We start from the raw sequence: 15780 nt of genomic DNA, 5'->3' as shown, positions 1-15780 counted from the left end.
GGCTCCAAGGCGGGGGTGGGGAGGAGCCAAAAAAAATGTGGCGGGGAAAAAACTCCCGCGTCACGTGGGTAGGTTTAGTTACTTGTAGGAACAACCACAAAGCACACAGATGTAGTTTTATATCACTCCCATTGTTTCCCTCCACGATGTCTCCTTTAAGCAATAAATGACTCGCAGGGTGAAAAGAAAACAGTCATCTCGACGAATACTGGCACATCTTATGCCCCTCACGAGGCAAACTATTCACAAATTAAATCGTTTTTATTTTGTCAATGACCATAGCCTCAGCACTGCCCCATAGACTCAGCAGTGTCCCATAGACTCAGCACTGTCCCATAGACTCAGCACTGTCCCATAGACTCAGCACTGCCCCATAGACTCAACACTGCCCCATAGACTCAGCACTGTCCCATAGACTCAGCACTGCCCCATAGACTCAGCACTGCCCATAGATTCAACACTGTCCCATAAACCCAACACTGCACATAGATTCAACAGTGCATATTTAAACTATCTGCGAATCACGGGCTGGACATTTGAGGCCACTTTTTACCTCACGTTTTCCCTCACGAGAGGCGATCTCGCACCCCTGGGGGGTCGTCATCGTCGTTAATTTCTGCTACGAAATAAAAAAAATTCAAATCCGCACCTCACGACTCTCAAAATGGCGCCTGGCCGACGAGGAGTCTCAAAAATTTGGCGGGAAAAAAAAATCCCGGGTCACGTGGCTAGGGAGGAATCAAATCTGATTGGCTCCAAGTCGCCGCTTGGACCAATCAGAGAGCTCCAAGCGCCTCGCCTCACAGCAGCTCCGCTCCTGCACTGATAGATCACTGCAGGTCTCTCGTCTATAGTTGAATAGTGTAATAGTGTGTGTATCTGTGTGTATGTGTGTGTATGTGTGTGTATGTGTATTTATCTGTGTGTGTGTATCTGTGTGTATGTGTGTGTATGTATCTGTGTGTGATGTGTGTATATGTGTGTGTATCTGTATTATGTGGGGAGCGATAGTGTAGCGGTTAGCGCGCTGCGCTATGAACCTGGCGACCCGGGTTCGATTCCCGCTCACGGCCAACACCAGTGACGATTATCTGAACCGGTCCCGGGCCTCCCCTAGGTCGACTCAGCCTCAAATGAGTACCTGGTGCGGTGTGTAAACATTGCCACTAGGGAGACAAAGGCGGTCGGGCGTGGTGCTGGCCACCCACCCCCTCGTGTACCGTTCCGGCCTTCATAGGTGCTCGCTAACAGCACTTGCCCCTACAGTCTGTTAAGGCTATATGGGGGATCTTTGTATCTGTATTATGTGTGTATCTGTGTGTATGTGTGTATCTCATGTGTGTCTTGTGTGTGTGTGATGTCTGTGTGTGATGTCTGTGTGTGATGTCTGTGTGTGTCTTGTGTGTGTGTCTTGTGTGTGTGTCTTGTGTGTGTGATGTCTTGTGTGTGTGTGTCTTGTGTGTGTGTCTTGTGTGTGTGATGTCTGTGTGTGTGATGTCTGTGTGTGTGATGTCTGTGTGTGTGATGTCTGTGTGTGTGATGTCTGTGTGTGTGATGTCTGTGTGTGTGATGTCTGTGTGTGTGATGTCTGTGTGTGTGATGTCTGTGTGTGTGATGTCTGTGTGTGTGATGTCTGTGTGTGTGATGTCTGTGTGTGTGATGTCTGTGTGTGTGATGTCTGTGTGTGTGATGTCTGTGTGTGTGATGTCTGTGTGTGTGTCTTGTGTGTGTGATGTCTGTGTGTGTGTCTTGTGTGTGTGATGTCTGTGTGTGTGTCTTGTGTGTGTGTCTTGTGTGTGTGTGTGTCTTGTGTGTGTGTCTTGTGTGTGTGTGATGTCTGTGTGTGTCTTGTGTGTGTGTGATGTCTGTGTGTGATGTCTGTGTGTGTGTGATGTCTGTGTGTGTCTTGTCTGTGTGTGTCTTGTGTGTGTGATGTCTGTGTGTGATGTCTGTGTGTGTCTTGTGTGTCTTGTGTGTGTGATGTCTGTGTGTGTGATGTCTGTGTGTGATGTCTGTGTGTGTGTCTTGTGTGTGTGATGTCTGTGTGTGATGTCTGTGTGTGTGATGTCTGTGTGTGTGATGTCTGTGTGTGATGTCTGTGTGAGTGTCTTGTGTGTGTGTGATGTCTGTGTGTGATGTCTGTGTGTGTCTTGTGTGTGTGTGATGTCTGTGTGATGTCTGTGTGTGTCTTGTGTGTGTGATGTCTGTGTGTGTGTCTCTGTGTGTGTGTGTCTTGTGTGTGTGTGATGTCTGTGTGTGTGATGTCTGTGTGTGTCTTGTGTGTGTGTGATGTCTGTGTGTGATGTCTGTGTGTGTGTGATGTCTGTGTGTGTCTTGTGTGTGTGATGTCTTTGTGTGTGTGATGTCTGTGTGTGTCTTGTGTGTGTGATGTCTGTGTGTGTGTGATGTCTGTGTGTGTGTGATGTCTGTGTGTGTGTGATGTCTGTGTGTGATGTCTGTGTGTGTGTCTTGTGTGTGTGATGTCTGTGTGTGTGTGATGTCTGTGTGTGTGATGTCTGTGTGTGATGTCTGTGTGTGTGTCTTGTGTGTGTGATGTCTGTGTGTGTGTCTTGTGTGTGTGTGATGTCTGTGTGTGTGATGTCTGTGTGTGATGTCTGTGTGAGTGTCTTGTGTGTGTGATGTCTGTGTGTGATGTCTGTGTGTGTCTTGTGTGTGTGTGATGTCTGTGTGTGTGTGATGTCTGTGTGTGTCTTGTGTGTGTGTGATGTCTGTGTGATGTCTGTGTGTGTCTTGTGTGTGTGATGTCTGTGTGTGTGTCTCTGTGTGTGTGTGTCTCTGTGTGTGTATCTCTGTTTGATGTGTGTGATGTGTGTGTGTCTCTGTGTGTCTCGTGTGTGTGTCTGTGTGTGTGTGATGTGTGTGTCTTTGTGTGTGTCTCTGTTTGGTTGATGTGTGTGTGTCTGTGTGTCTCTGTGTGTAATGTGTGTGTCTTTGTGTGTCTCTGTGTGTGTCTCTGTGTGTGTCTCTGTGTGTGATGTGTGTCTCTGTGTGTGGTGTGTGTGTCTCTGTGTGTGTGTCTCCGTGTGTGTACGTGTGTGCCTCCGTGTGAGTCTCTGTGTGTGCGTCTCTGTGTGTGATGTGTGTGTTGTGTGTGTATGTGGGGAGCGGTAGTGTAGTGGTTAGCGCTACGCCGCGCTACGAACCGGGCGGCCTGAGTTCTATACCCCTTCCACAGCCACCGCCGGCGACGATTATCTGAATCGGTCCTGGGCCTCCCCTAGGTCGATTCAGCCTCAAATGAGTACCTGGTGTAGTGGTGTGTAGTAAACATCACCACTGGGGGAGACAAAGGCGGTCGGGCGTGGTGTTGGCCACCCACCCCCTCGTGTGCCGTGCCGGCCCTTATAGGTGCTGCTACTCGCTTACAGCACTTGCCCCTACAGTCTGTACGGGGGGTCTTTGTGTGTGTGTGATGTCTGTGTGTGTGTCATGTGTGTGTGTCTTGTGTGTGTGTGTGATGTCTGTGTGTGTGTGATGTCTGTGTGTGTGATGTCTGTGTGTGATGTCTGTGTGTGTGTGATGTCTGTGTGTGTCATGTGTGTGATGTCTGTGTGTGTGTCTTGTGTGTGTGATGTCTGTGTGTGATGTCTGTGTGTGTGTCATGTGTGTGTGTGTGATGTCTGTGTGTGTCTTGTGTGTGTGTGTGATGTCTGTGTGTGATGTCTGTGTGTGTGATGTCTGTGTGTGTGTCAAGTGTGTGTGTCTTGTGTGTGTGATGTCTGTGTGTGTGTGTGATGTCTGTGTGTGTGTCTTGTGTGTGATGTCTGTGTGTGTCTTGTGTGTGGTGTCTTGTGTGTGTGTGATGTCTGTGTGTGTGTGTGATGTGTGTGTGTGTGATGTCTGTGTGTGTGTCTTGTGTGTGTGTGTGATGTCTGTGTGTGTCTTGTGTGTGGTGTCTTGTGTGTGTGTGATGTCTGTGTGTGTGTGATGTCTGTGTGTCTTCTGTGTGGTGTTTTGTGTGTGTGTGATGTCTGTGTGTATCTTGTGTGTGTGTGATGTCTGTGTGTGTGTCTTGTGTGATTTCTGTGTGTGTCTTGTGTGGTGTGTGTGATGTCTGTGTGTGATATCTGTGTGTCTTGTGTGTGTGTGATGTCTGTGTGTGTGTCTTGTGTGTGATGTGTGTGTGTGTGATGTCTGTGTGTGATGCCTGTGTGTCTTGTGTGTGTGTGATGTCTGTGTGTATCTTGTGTGTGTGTGTGATGTCTGCGTGTGTCTTGTGTGTGTGTGTGTGATGTCTGTCTGTGTGTGATGTCTGTGTGTGTCTTGTGTGTGTGTGTGATGTCTGCGTGTGTCTTGTGTGTGTGTGTGATGTCTGCGTGTGTCTTGTGTGTGTGTGATGTCTGTGTGTGTGTTGTGTGTGTGTTGTCTGTGTGTGTGTGATGTCTCTGTGTGTCTTGTGTGTGTGTGTCTTGTGTGTGTGTGTGTGTTGTCTGTGTGTGTGTCTTGTGTGTGTGTGTGATGTCTGTGTGTGATGTCTGTGTGTGTAATGTGTGTGTGTGATGTCTGTGTGTGTGTCTTGTGTGTGTGTGATGTCTGTGTGTGTGTCTAGGCCACTACTCAACAACGAGTGGAGCACCGGGTGGCTAAAGCACAGCAGGTTGGCACAGTAGGGGGCACAGGTGGTGCATCAGCCAGTCATCTCAGTCATCTCAGTCAGTCGACCTGTGGCACCTGGGTCTGCCCCGTGACCTCCTGCCAGCGGGCGTTCGACACTTCACGTGGCCTCAGGGTGTACATAGCCTGGCACAAGCGTCGTGGTGACGTCACCGCCACTTAGTGGCGAATGGCGGTTGTTGTCTGTCTCGGCGTGTGTGTGTCTGTATCGGTGTGTCTGTGTCTCTGCATGTGTGTCTGTCTCTGCGTGTGTGTATGTCTCTGCGTGTGTGTCTGTCTCTGCGTGTGTGTCTATGTGTCTCTGTGTGTGTCTGTGTGTCTGTCTCTGCGTGTGTGTCTGTGGTTGCGTGTGTGTCTATGTCTCTACGTGTGTCTATGTGTCTCTGTGTCTATGTGTCTCTGTGTGTGTCTATGTGTCTCTGCGTGTGCGTCTGTGTGTCTGTCTCTGCGTGTGTGTCTATGTCTCTGCGTGTGTGTCTGTGTCTCTGCATGTGTGTGTCTGTCTCTGCGTGTGTGTGTCACTGTGTTTGTGTGACTGCCAAGTTGTCCTTATTTTCGTTGCCTTCTGATACGCCCAGCAGAGACACTCGCCGCACACACTCACCGTGCCGCGCACAGACAAAGATCCCCCATATAGCCTTAACAGACTGTAGTGGCAAGTGCTGTTAGCGAGCTCCTATAAGGCCAGCACGGTACACGAGGGGGTGGGTGGCCAGCGCCACGCCCGGCCGCCTTTGTCTCCCTAGTGGCGATGTTTACTACACACCGCACCAGGTACTCATTTGAGGCGGAGTCGACCTAGGGGAGGCCCTGGACCGGTACAGAGAATCGTCACCGGTGTTGGATGTGAGTGGGAATCGAACTTGGGTCGCCAGGATCGTGGTGCAGCGTAGCGCTAACCGCTACCCTTCAGCTCTCCACACACGTCGTCGGTCACACACAGAACCGCAGAGGAGGGCAAGAAGGATCCCAAGCGTGCGACACTCAGAACCACAAGTGGCAGAGACTCGGCCGAGAGAGTGGAGAGAGAGAGAGAGTGGAGAGAGAGAGTGGAGAGAGAGTGGAGAGAGTGAGAGTGGAGAGAGTAGAGAGAGAGTGGAGAGAGTGGAGAGTGAGAGTGGAGAGAGAGTGGAGAGAGAGTGGAGAGAGAGAGTGGAGAGAGTGGAGAGAGAGAGTGGAGAGAGAGAGTGGAGAGAGAGAGTGGAGAGAGAGTGGAGAGAGAGAGTGGAGAGAGAGAGTGGAGAGAGAGAGTGGAGAGAGAGTGGAGAGAGAGTGGAGAGAGAGAGAGTGGAGAGAGAGAGTGGAGAAAGTGAGAGTGGAGAGAGAGAGTAGAGAGAGAGAGTGGAGAGAGAGTGGAGAGAGAGTGGAGAGAGAGTGGAGAGTGAGAGTGGAGAGAGAGTGGAGAGAGAGAGTGGAGAGAGAGAGTGGAGAGAGAGAGTGGAGAGAGAGAGAGTGGAGAGAGAGTGGAGAGAGACTTTTCGGGACTTTATTTCCACTAAAACATTAACAACAGAAACATTACCGGAAAAAAACACCTAAACTGAAAATCAATAAAACATCAAACTCTTAACAGCTGTATGTGTACTCTTTGGTTCTATTCGGTAAAGTCACCACGTAGGTAAAAAAATAAAACAACAAAAATCACGACGTTTCGGCCACAACACAAGTAGCCTTCTTCAGGTGAAGGAACAGAACTAAAATACAAATGGCACCGGGATAGAGGCCGTGGAAACGAGGCGGTGCACGGACATCTCCGTGTGCAGCAAAGTTGTTCAAGGGTTTTTCTATTTGATAAACAATCAAATGTTCTGACATCAGAATGCGACGTGAACAAAATATATTTTTCTCCCGTGCATTTTCATAAACGAAATGGCGTCGACATGTCAAAAAACCTGAATTAGTTTTTTTTCTTCAAGGATTCTGTTGTCGGTTTTCATTGAAGTGTAATGACAGGGTGACACCTGCTGACATGACAGGGTGACACCTGCTGACATCACAGGGTGACACCTGCTGACATCACACGGTGACACCTGCTGACATCACAGGGTGACACCTGCTGACTTGACAGGGTGACACCTGCTGGCTTGGCAAGGGCTTCAGGGGTACGGCCACAGAGGTAACAACCAATCAGGGAAGGAGGCACATCTGGGGCAAGGGCAACAGGTGGGGCTAGCCGAGTTACTCCGGTAACCTGCTCGAAGGGTTCCACGAGAGGGCGTGGCTGGAGGCGGGGCCTAGCCACGCCTCTGGCCACGCCCTCTCGTGAAACCTGCTCCAAGGTTCGACGAGAGGGCGTGGCCGGAGGCGGGGCCTAGCCACGCCTCTGGCCACGCCCTCTCAGGTAACCTGCTCGAAGGTTCCACGAGAGGGCGTGGCCGGAGGTGGGGAATTCGCATTGCTGAGGATGTTGTAGGCGAGCTGACACGCCACCTCCCGTGCTCCCTCCTCGCTGGAGCTCAGAAATTCGGGGAAGATGCCGGCGCCTTCTCCCACCCCGGGAATCGACATCTTATAGAGGAGGCCCACGGGTATCCCGGGCTCCGAGTAAGCGTGCAGCTCGAAGATTGGGTAGCTGATGCCGGCGGTCCGGCACAGCATCCGCAGCCGCACCTCCCACGACAGCATGGCCGCCTCCGGCAGCGCCTCGAGAGCAATGGGCATGGGCCGCAGGTGGAGAGGTACCCACCACAGCTGCATGCGTGCCCCCCAGCCCCCAAATTGGCTTTGTGCGGCTTTGCCGGTGCCCGTGCACTCCGGCTGCAGCAGGTCTGGCACCGCCGCCTCCATCTCCACCGCCGCGGCCGCAGCCACCCGTTCCGGGATGGCCCAGTCCACCTTGATGGTCCGGCCCCATAGCTGCAAGTTGATTCGAAGGAGCTTCCGCCGGGCCATGGCGGCCGCGCGATGGCTCCCGTACTCGATGAACGCGTAGCCTCGGTTGAGGGTTTTGTCCCAGCGACAGACGCTCATCTTGACGTCCACCACGCCCTCCGTGGCACCGCTCATCGCCATCATCACCTCCGCTCGCTTCTTGTCCTTTGGCAGCCCCCCAATTAAGAGGCAGCGATTGTCCACGCTGAAGTGGACTCCAATGCGGCATCCTGGACGGATCTCGAATTTATCGAGTTTCTTGACGGCATCCATGGCTTGGGCGCGCGTGGCGTAGGTAGCGAACGCGTAGCCGCGGTTCTCTCCGCTAAACTCCATCATGAGGCAGAGCTGGTAGAGATTCCCCACCATCTCCAGCACGGGCACCAGCTCATCCTCGTAGAGGTCGCGCGGGATCCTCCCCAGAAACACCTCACAGCCACGGGCGGGACGGGGCCCCTGCCAGTCGGGCGGTGGTCCGATCTTCCTCTGTCCGTTCTCCTGGACGATGTTGTACCCTGTGCGCAACATGAGGTCCGGCAGGACCTTCATACAGGCCATGCCGAGCACCGGTGGTTTGGCTGCTACGTTGGTGCTGGGGCAGCGGCTTGGGGCCCGGTGGAGCCCTTGACACTCCGCGCGGTCGCCTCGTGCCGACAAAGCCACGGGGGGAATCAGCTCCTGAAGAGCCAAATCCCCGGCAGGAACTCGCTCGGCCCAAACCTACAGGCCAGCAGTGAAGAGAGGAAGAGAGAGAGTGGAGACGGATGGAGAAAGAGAGACGCGTTTGTTCGGTCCATGGGCCTAAATGTGACGTTAGCGTAGCCTGTGCAGTATGCATACAGCGCTTTTGTCAATCCACTGCTGGATGAAGCCCTCCCCCACATTGCGCAGAGGAAACAAGAAACACAAACTCACACGGTTCCCGGCATGCGTTTGTTTGTCCTCGGAAATGTTCACCGAGCGATGATTTTGCGTTTCGAGCGGCGCTCATGAGGCGGCGTTTGACTTCGCGCGGTGAACTTCGCCCGTGATGACGTCACTGGGCACGACAGGAGAGGTCGCCACTGACTTTTAGCGCCAGTTTTTTCCCCCCCATCCAATAGTCCATGAGACGCTTCAAAATGAGACCGTTTTGCCGGTATCAAAGTATGACAAAATAAGAATAGATTTGATCCTTTTTTGGCAATAAAACGGGTGTTTAGATGTTCAAACACCAAACAGAAACCTTCTTCAATGAATCCTAAGATCTGTTTTATTGCCAGAAAGGATACAACCTATTCTTATTTTTTCATAGCCCATGAGATGTCTCCTTTGTCGGTACCACGTGAGGTGGCCTAAATTGAGCAGTTTCAATTTCTCTACGTGGCCAGTGATAAACAAATGCAATGAGTGAGACTATCAAGTAATTTACTTTCATTTTCCATCCAAATAAATGGGTACGACTGAAGTCTTGCTACCTTAGGTGATACCGAGTTCTGCTCTGGACCATGCGTGGGCCGTGTAATCAATTGTGGCCAGTTTTCAAAATTGTTAGGTCCCTAACAGCAACAGAGCTGTTGTGCTACAATTGTGTTCATATTGGATCATCTTTACAACACAGCAGACATGCAGACAGATCTAATGCTTAATGCTTTCAACCCTCATTGTTGAAATGTGAGTTTACTTGCAAATGGAATCACAGTCCCAAATCATGACCGCAGAATGGTTGGAGTGAGTTGTTGGGGAGGGTGGTGGGTCGGGGGTTGAATTGCCATAATCAAAGCAGCACACGCCCCTCACCTTATGAACCACACAGAGTAATCATGCGAGCCAGACGTTGTATAGAAATGAGTATTGTTGTTAGTGTAGCGTTCACCAAAACGATCCGGCATATGTTTTATTTGGTCACGCCATTCATATCTAGATATTCATTTTGCATGTGTTTCAGAGTGGGCCGATTCATCTTTGATCGGTAGCTTTGCAACTGTTGTGACATTGCCTACACAATTAACTCTGCTGTGGCGAATAGCGCGAGTGGTGTGTGTGTGTGATTATTATACATGACGACAGTGGTGTAGCTTGTACAGAATAAGTTAACACGATTTTTAATTTAGAGAGCATCTGCATGCAACCAAATCTCACGACGCTATACCACAACAGACGCGTGCACCTAACCGGTAACAACGAGGCGTGATATTTGTCCGGTATTTTAAGAGAGAGACGGCCATAGGCAGAGAAGAGGAGGAAATGTATTTAGCTTGGACTTGGACAGATGGTTGAGGGAAGTAAGTTCCAGATCTTGGAGGCAGCAAGAGGAGAAGGCGAGGCAAATGACGAATCGAGGGTTGACATCTACACAAGGAGAAGGTCAACTCGCCGCTTCGATCAGAAAGCTTCGGCTCCTGCAGCACAGAGCGCACGGAGGCGGTGCCTGGTGTAAGAGGGGAGATGAGGCTTGCACGTTGGAACCGGCGACAGTTGAATCCACATTCAGAGACGTTCAATTTGTGTACAGGATGCATTACGCGAGAGCCCGGAGTGCAGCGGAGGGGGGCGAGGCTGATTCATTCGGCCTCAGAGGAACGCCGTGAGCCTCAACCGGTCCGTCATCAGCCTCAGCCGTGGTCTATCCGCTGCGGGGTGAAGGGCACCCCCCTCGTGAGTCGCTCACGGTACTGCAAGGGCCACGTTACACTTCGCTCCTGCGTCATGAAGCGATCCCGTAGCTCCGTCTCTACACGAGTTGGGCCAGACGTGGGCAAAAGACGGCCCGTTGGGCTTCTTAATTTGGCCTGCCGAACTTGTCCATATATTATTATTGTTGTTGTTGTTAAATTAAATTTGACCTTTCTCCTGTAATGCCCCCGTTTCCCAGATTAGACGGCGCACTTTGACCGGGAGTGCGGTAATTGTTTTGGGCGCAGGCCTCAGACGTTTTCGTGATGTCTGATCAGTCACGTTATGACACGTTTTTGAATGGTTCATGTTCGTGCAATTTGTTAAAATTGCCTTGCAAATAAACGCTTTGCTACCTTTTAAAGGCCAATTCCTTTCAAGTAAAGATTTTTGACACCGTCATTTATATTAGTTCACACAAACGCTCCATCCACCACCATCACCACCAACATCACCACCACCACCACCAGCATCACCACCACCATCACCACCACCAGCATCACCACCACCACCACCATCACCACCACCAACAGCACCATCACCACCACCAACATCACCATCACCACCACCAACATCACCACCACAAACATCACCATCACCAACATCACTACCACCACCAACAGCACCATCACCACCACCAACATCACCATCACCACCACCAACATCACCACCACCAACATCACCACCACCAACATCACCACCACCAACATCACCACCACCACCAACATCACCACCAACATCACCACCACCATCACCACCACCAATATCACCACCAACATCCCCACCACCACCAACATCACCACCACCATCACCACCACCAATATCACCACCACCAACATCACCACCAACATCCCCACCACCACCAACATCACCACCAACATCACCACCACCAACATCACCACCACCAACACCACCACCACCAACATCCCCACCACCACCAACATCACCACCAACATCACCACCACCATCACCACCACCAACATCACCACCAACATCCCCACCACCACCAACATCACCACCAACATCACCACCACCAACATCACCACCAACATCACCACCACCACCAACATCACCACCACCAACACCACCACCACCAACATCACCACCACCATCACCACCACCAACATCACCGCCAACATCCCCACCACCACCAACATCACCACCACCAACATCACCACCAACATCACCACCACCACCACCAACATCACCACCACCACCAACACCACCACCAACATCACCATCACCACCACCAACATCACCACCAACATCACCATCACCACCAACATCACCACCACCAACATCACCACCAACATCACCACCACCACCAACATCACCACCACCAACAGCACCATCACCACCACCAACATCACCAACACTAACATCCCCACCACCACCAACATCACCACCACCAACATCACCACCAACATCACCACCACCATCACCACCACCAACATCCCCACCACCACCAACATCACCACCACCATCACCAATATCACCACCACCAACATCACCACCAACATCCCCACCACCACCAACATCACCACCAACATCACCACCACCAACATCACCACCGTCACCACCACCACCAACATCACCACCACCACCAACACCACCACCACCAACATCACCACAAACATCACCATCACCAACATCACCACCACCACCACCAACAGCGCCATCACCACCACCAACATCACCATCACCACCACCAACATCACCACCACCAACAGCACCATCACCACCACCAACATCACCACCACCAACATCACCACCACCACCAACATCACCACCACAAACATCACCATCACCAACATCACCACCACCACCAACAGCACCATCACCACCACCAACATCACCATCACCACCACCAACATCACCACCACCACCAACATCACCACCACTAACATCCCCACCACCACCATCACCACCAACATCACCACCACCACCAACATCACCACCACAAACATCACCATCACCAACATCACCACCACCACCAACAGCACCATCACCACCACCAACATCCCCACCACCACCAACATCACCACCACCAACATCACCACCACCAACATCACCACCACCACCAACATCACCACCAACACCACCACCACCAACATCACCACCACCACCACCAACATCACCGCCAACATCCCCACCACCACCAACATCACCACCACCAACATCACCACCAACATCACCACCACCACCACCAACATCACCACCACCACCAACACCACCACCAACATCACCACCACCATCACCACCACCAACATCACCACCAACATCACCATCACCACCAACATCACCACCACCAACATCACCACCAACATCACCACCACCACCAACATCACCACCACCAACAGCACCATCACCACCACCAACATCACCACCACTAACATCCCCACCACCTCCAACATCACCACCACCACCACCAACATCACCACCAACATCACCACCACCATCACCACCACCAACATCCCCACCACCACCAACATCACCACCACCATCACCAATATCACCACCACCAACATCACCACCAACATCCCCACCACCACCAACATCACCACCAACATCACCACCACCAACATCACCACCGTCACCACCACCACCAACATCACCACCACCACCAACACCACCACCACCAACATCACCACAAACATCACCATCACCAACATCACCACCACCACCACCACCAACAGCGCCATCACCACCACCAACATCACCATCACCACCACCAACATCACCACCACCAACAGCACCATCACCACCACCAACATCACCACCACCAACATCACCACCACCACCAACATCACCACCACAAACATCACCATCACCAACATCACCACCACCACCAACAGCACCATCACCACCACCAACATCACCATCACCACCACCAACATCACCACCACCACCAACATCACCACCACTAACATCCCCACCACCACCATCACCACCAACATCACCACCACCACCAACATCACCACCACAAACATCACCATCACCAACATCACCACCACCAACAGCACCATCACCACCACCAACATCACCATCACCACCACCACCATCACCACCACCACCACCAACATCACCACCACTAACATCCCCACCACCACCATCACCACCACCACCACCAACATCACCAGCACCAACAGCACCATCACCACCACCATCACCACCACCAACATCACCACCACCAACAGCACCATCACCACCACCAACATCACCACCACCAACATCACCACCACCAACATCACCACCAACACCCCCACCACCACCAACATTACCACCACCATCACCACCACCAACATCACCACCAACATCCCCACCACCACCAACATCACCACCACCATCACCACCACCAACATCACCCCCACCAACATCACCACCAACATCCCCACCACCACCAACATCACCACCAACATCACCACCAACATCACCACCACCACCACCAACATCACCACCACCAACATCACCACCAACATCACCACCAACATCACCACCACCATCACCACCACCAACATCACCACCAACATCATCACCATCACCACCACCAACATCACCACCAACATCACCACCATCACCACCACCATCATCACCACCACCAACATCACCACCATCACCACCACCACCAACATCACCACCACCACCACCAACATCACCACCACAAACATCACCACCACCATCACCACCACCAACATCACCACCATCACCACCACCAACATCACCACCACCACCACCATCATCACCACAAACATCACCACCACCATCACTACCACCAACATCACCACCATCACCACCACCATCACCACCACCACCACCATCATCACCACCAACATCATCACCACCACCATCACCACCACCAACATCACCACCAACACCACCAACATCACCACCACCAACATCATCACCACCACCAACATCACCACCACCATCACCACCAACATCACCACCATCACCACCACCACCACCATCACCACCACCACCACCATCATCACCACCAACATCATCACCACCACCATCACCACCATCAAAGACAAACTAGAGAGATGCCCCCCCCCCCCACCGTACGAGCCCTGGAACGAGACCCTTGGGGGGCGAGCCGCTGTTCAGTCTCCAGCAGCAGCAGCAGCAGCCGCCGCGTGGTGCACGATGGGGTGACCAAGCGCCTGAGCGCGCGGCCGCCTTTGTCTCCCCAGCGAGCCCCAGGCGGCCCACATCGCCACCCTGGGCCGGGTGAGCAATCTAGCCGAGACCGGCGACACTCCCGGGGACCAGGCCTCACTACGGCACTTACCGGCGCAAAGCTCCGTAGGTGTCTGGGGGAGGGGGGGAGGGGTCTTGATGAGGTTACACATGAAACTATTTCCTAGTGCGGTGGTGGAAGAGGAGGTCGCTTATGTCTGACGTTCCGTGTCGCTGCCACGGACGGGTGACTTGCGCGCGTGCCTGTGATCACGTCAGAGGCCTTATCTTGACGCTTTCAGAAAACGTAGCGCGGATAGGCGATCACGTGGGGGCGAGCGAGGCTCAGATTCCGTAGATCTGATAAGCACTGCCCGTAGACTCAGCACTGCCCATCGACTCATCACTGCCCATTCACTAGGAGAAAACCCCAATAAGCTGAAATAGAAACAGAATAAACTTAGAGAGAAACCCGCGAAACGTAAAAAGCTATTGAATGCATGGCTGTGTGTGCTGCTTTGCATTGTCGTAGCTACGTATGCAGTCTGCAAGTTTTTTTTAATGTGGGCACGTGCAAATATTGTCTGGGTACATGAAAATATTTCTTTGAAAATGTGTCCTAGACAATAAATGTGTCCTAGACACTATATTTGTAAGTGTGTGAGTTAATAAAAGTAGAATTGAAACATAAGCACAATGTAGATTTGTATATTGTAGGGTAGAAATGTATTTATGATCTAATATAGGTTTAATACAATGTATATTCATCATAAAGGTTTTTGGGTTAGATCGCGTTATTTATAAATGTGTCGTAACCCTCCACCACCCGACACGGCCAATCAGCAAAAAAAAGTGTCACTATGACAAAAGACAAATAGTTCACTATTTTAGCCCACCGGTGTGTTGAAGAGTGAATCCACAACATTTACAGTTTGAGTACGACGTTTCGCTGGTAATTACATCCGCATCAACGGGCAATTCGCCAGAATGGTAAAGCCCTCACTTGCTCCCGGTTTTATATAGAGCAGCAGGGTGACGTCATCACTTAACTCATATCAGGGGCAGTGATTAGAGGCGGAGGGGGGTATTGTAATTATATAATCGATTGGTAATCAGTCAATGGTTTTGATTAGTAATGAGTTGTAGATTAGTAATTAGTTGTAATGTGTGTTATTGTGATTATATGCTACGTTAGTAATCCGTTAATTAGTATGTGTTTCCCCAATAAGGAATTGTAATATGTATGATTTAATAATACGCTTCCAAGCCGCACTAAGCCTGTAGCTGTCAGAGCGATTAAAATTATTTCTATTCCTCTCAATTTCAATGGATTTTCTAATTAGTCTTTGCCAGTAATAATTCGTTTTACACAACACTTCAACGTTATCAAAATCAATTGAGTGTCCTTGTTGACAAGCATGTTCTGCCACTGCCGACAGT

The 15780-nt window shown here is 51.4% G+C and overlaps 1 pseudogene; it reads right to left on the bottom strand.

Moving 5' to 3' along the window:
• Positions 1-6107: 6107 nt before the first annotated feature.
• LOC142919524 (putative RNA-binding protein 46 pseudogene) lies at positions 6108-14738 on the bottom strand (annotated as a pseudogene).
• Between the last annotated feature and the right edge of the window lie 1042 nt (positions 14739-15780).

The sequence above is a fragment of the Petromyzon marinus genome, unplaced genomic scaffold (assembly GCF_048934315.1).
Source record: "Petromyzon marinus isolate PM22_M1 ecotype Great Lakes invasive population unplaced genomic scaffold, UKy_Petmar_22M1.pri1.0 PM_G_Scaffold_60, whole genome shotgun sequence".
Classification (NCBI taxonomy): domain Eukaryota; kingdom Metazoa; phylum Chordata; class Hyperoartia; order Petromyzontiformes; family Petromyzontidae; genus Petromyzon; species Petromyzon marinus.
This window is presented reverse-complemented; position numbering and strand designations above follow the sequence as displayed.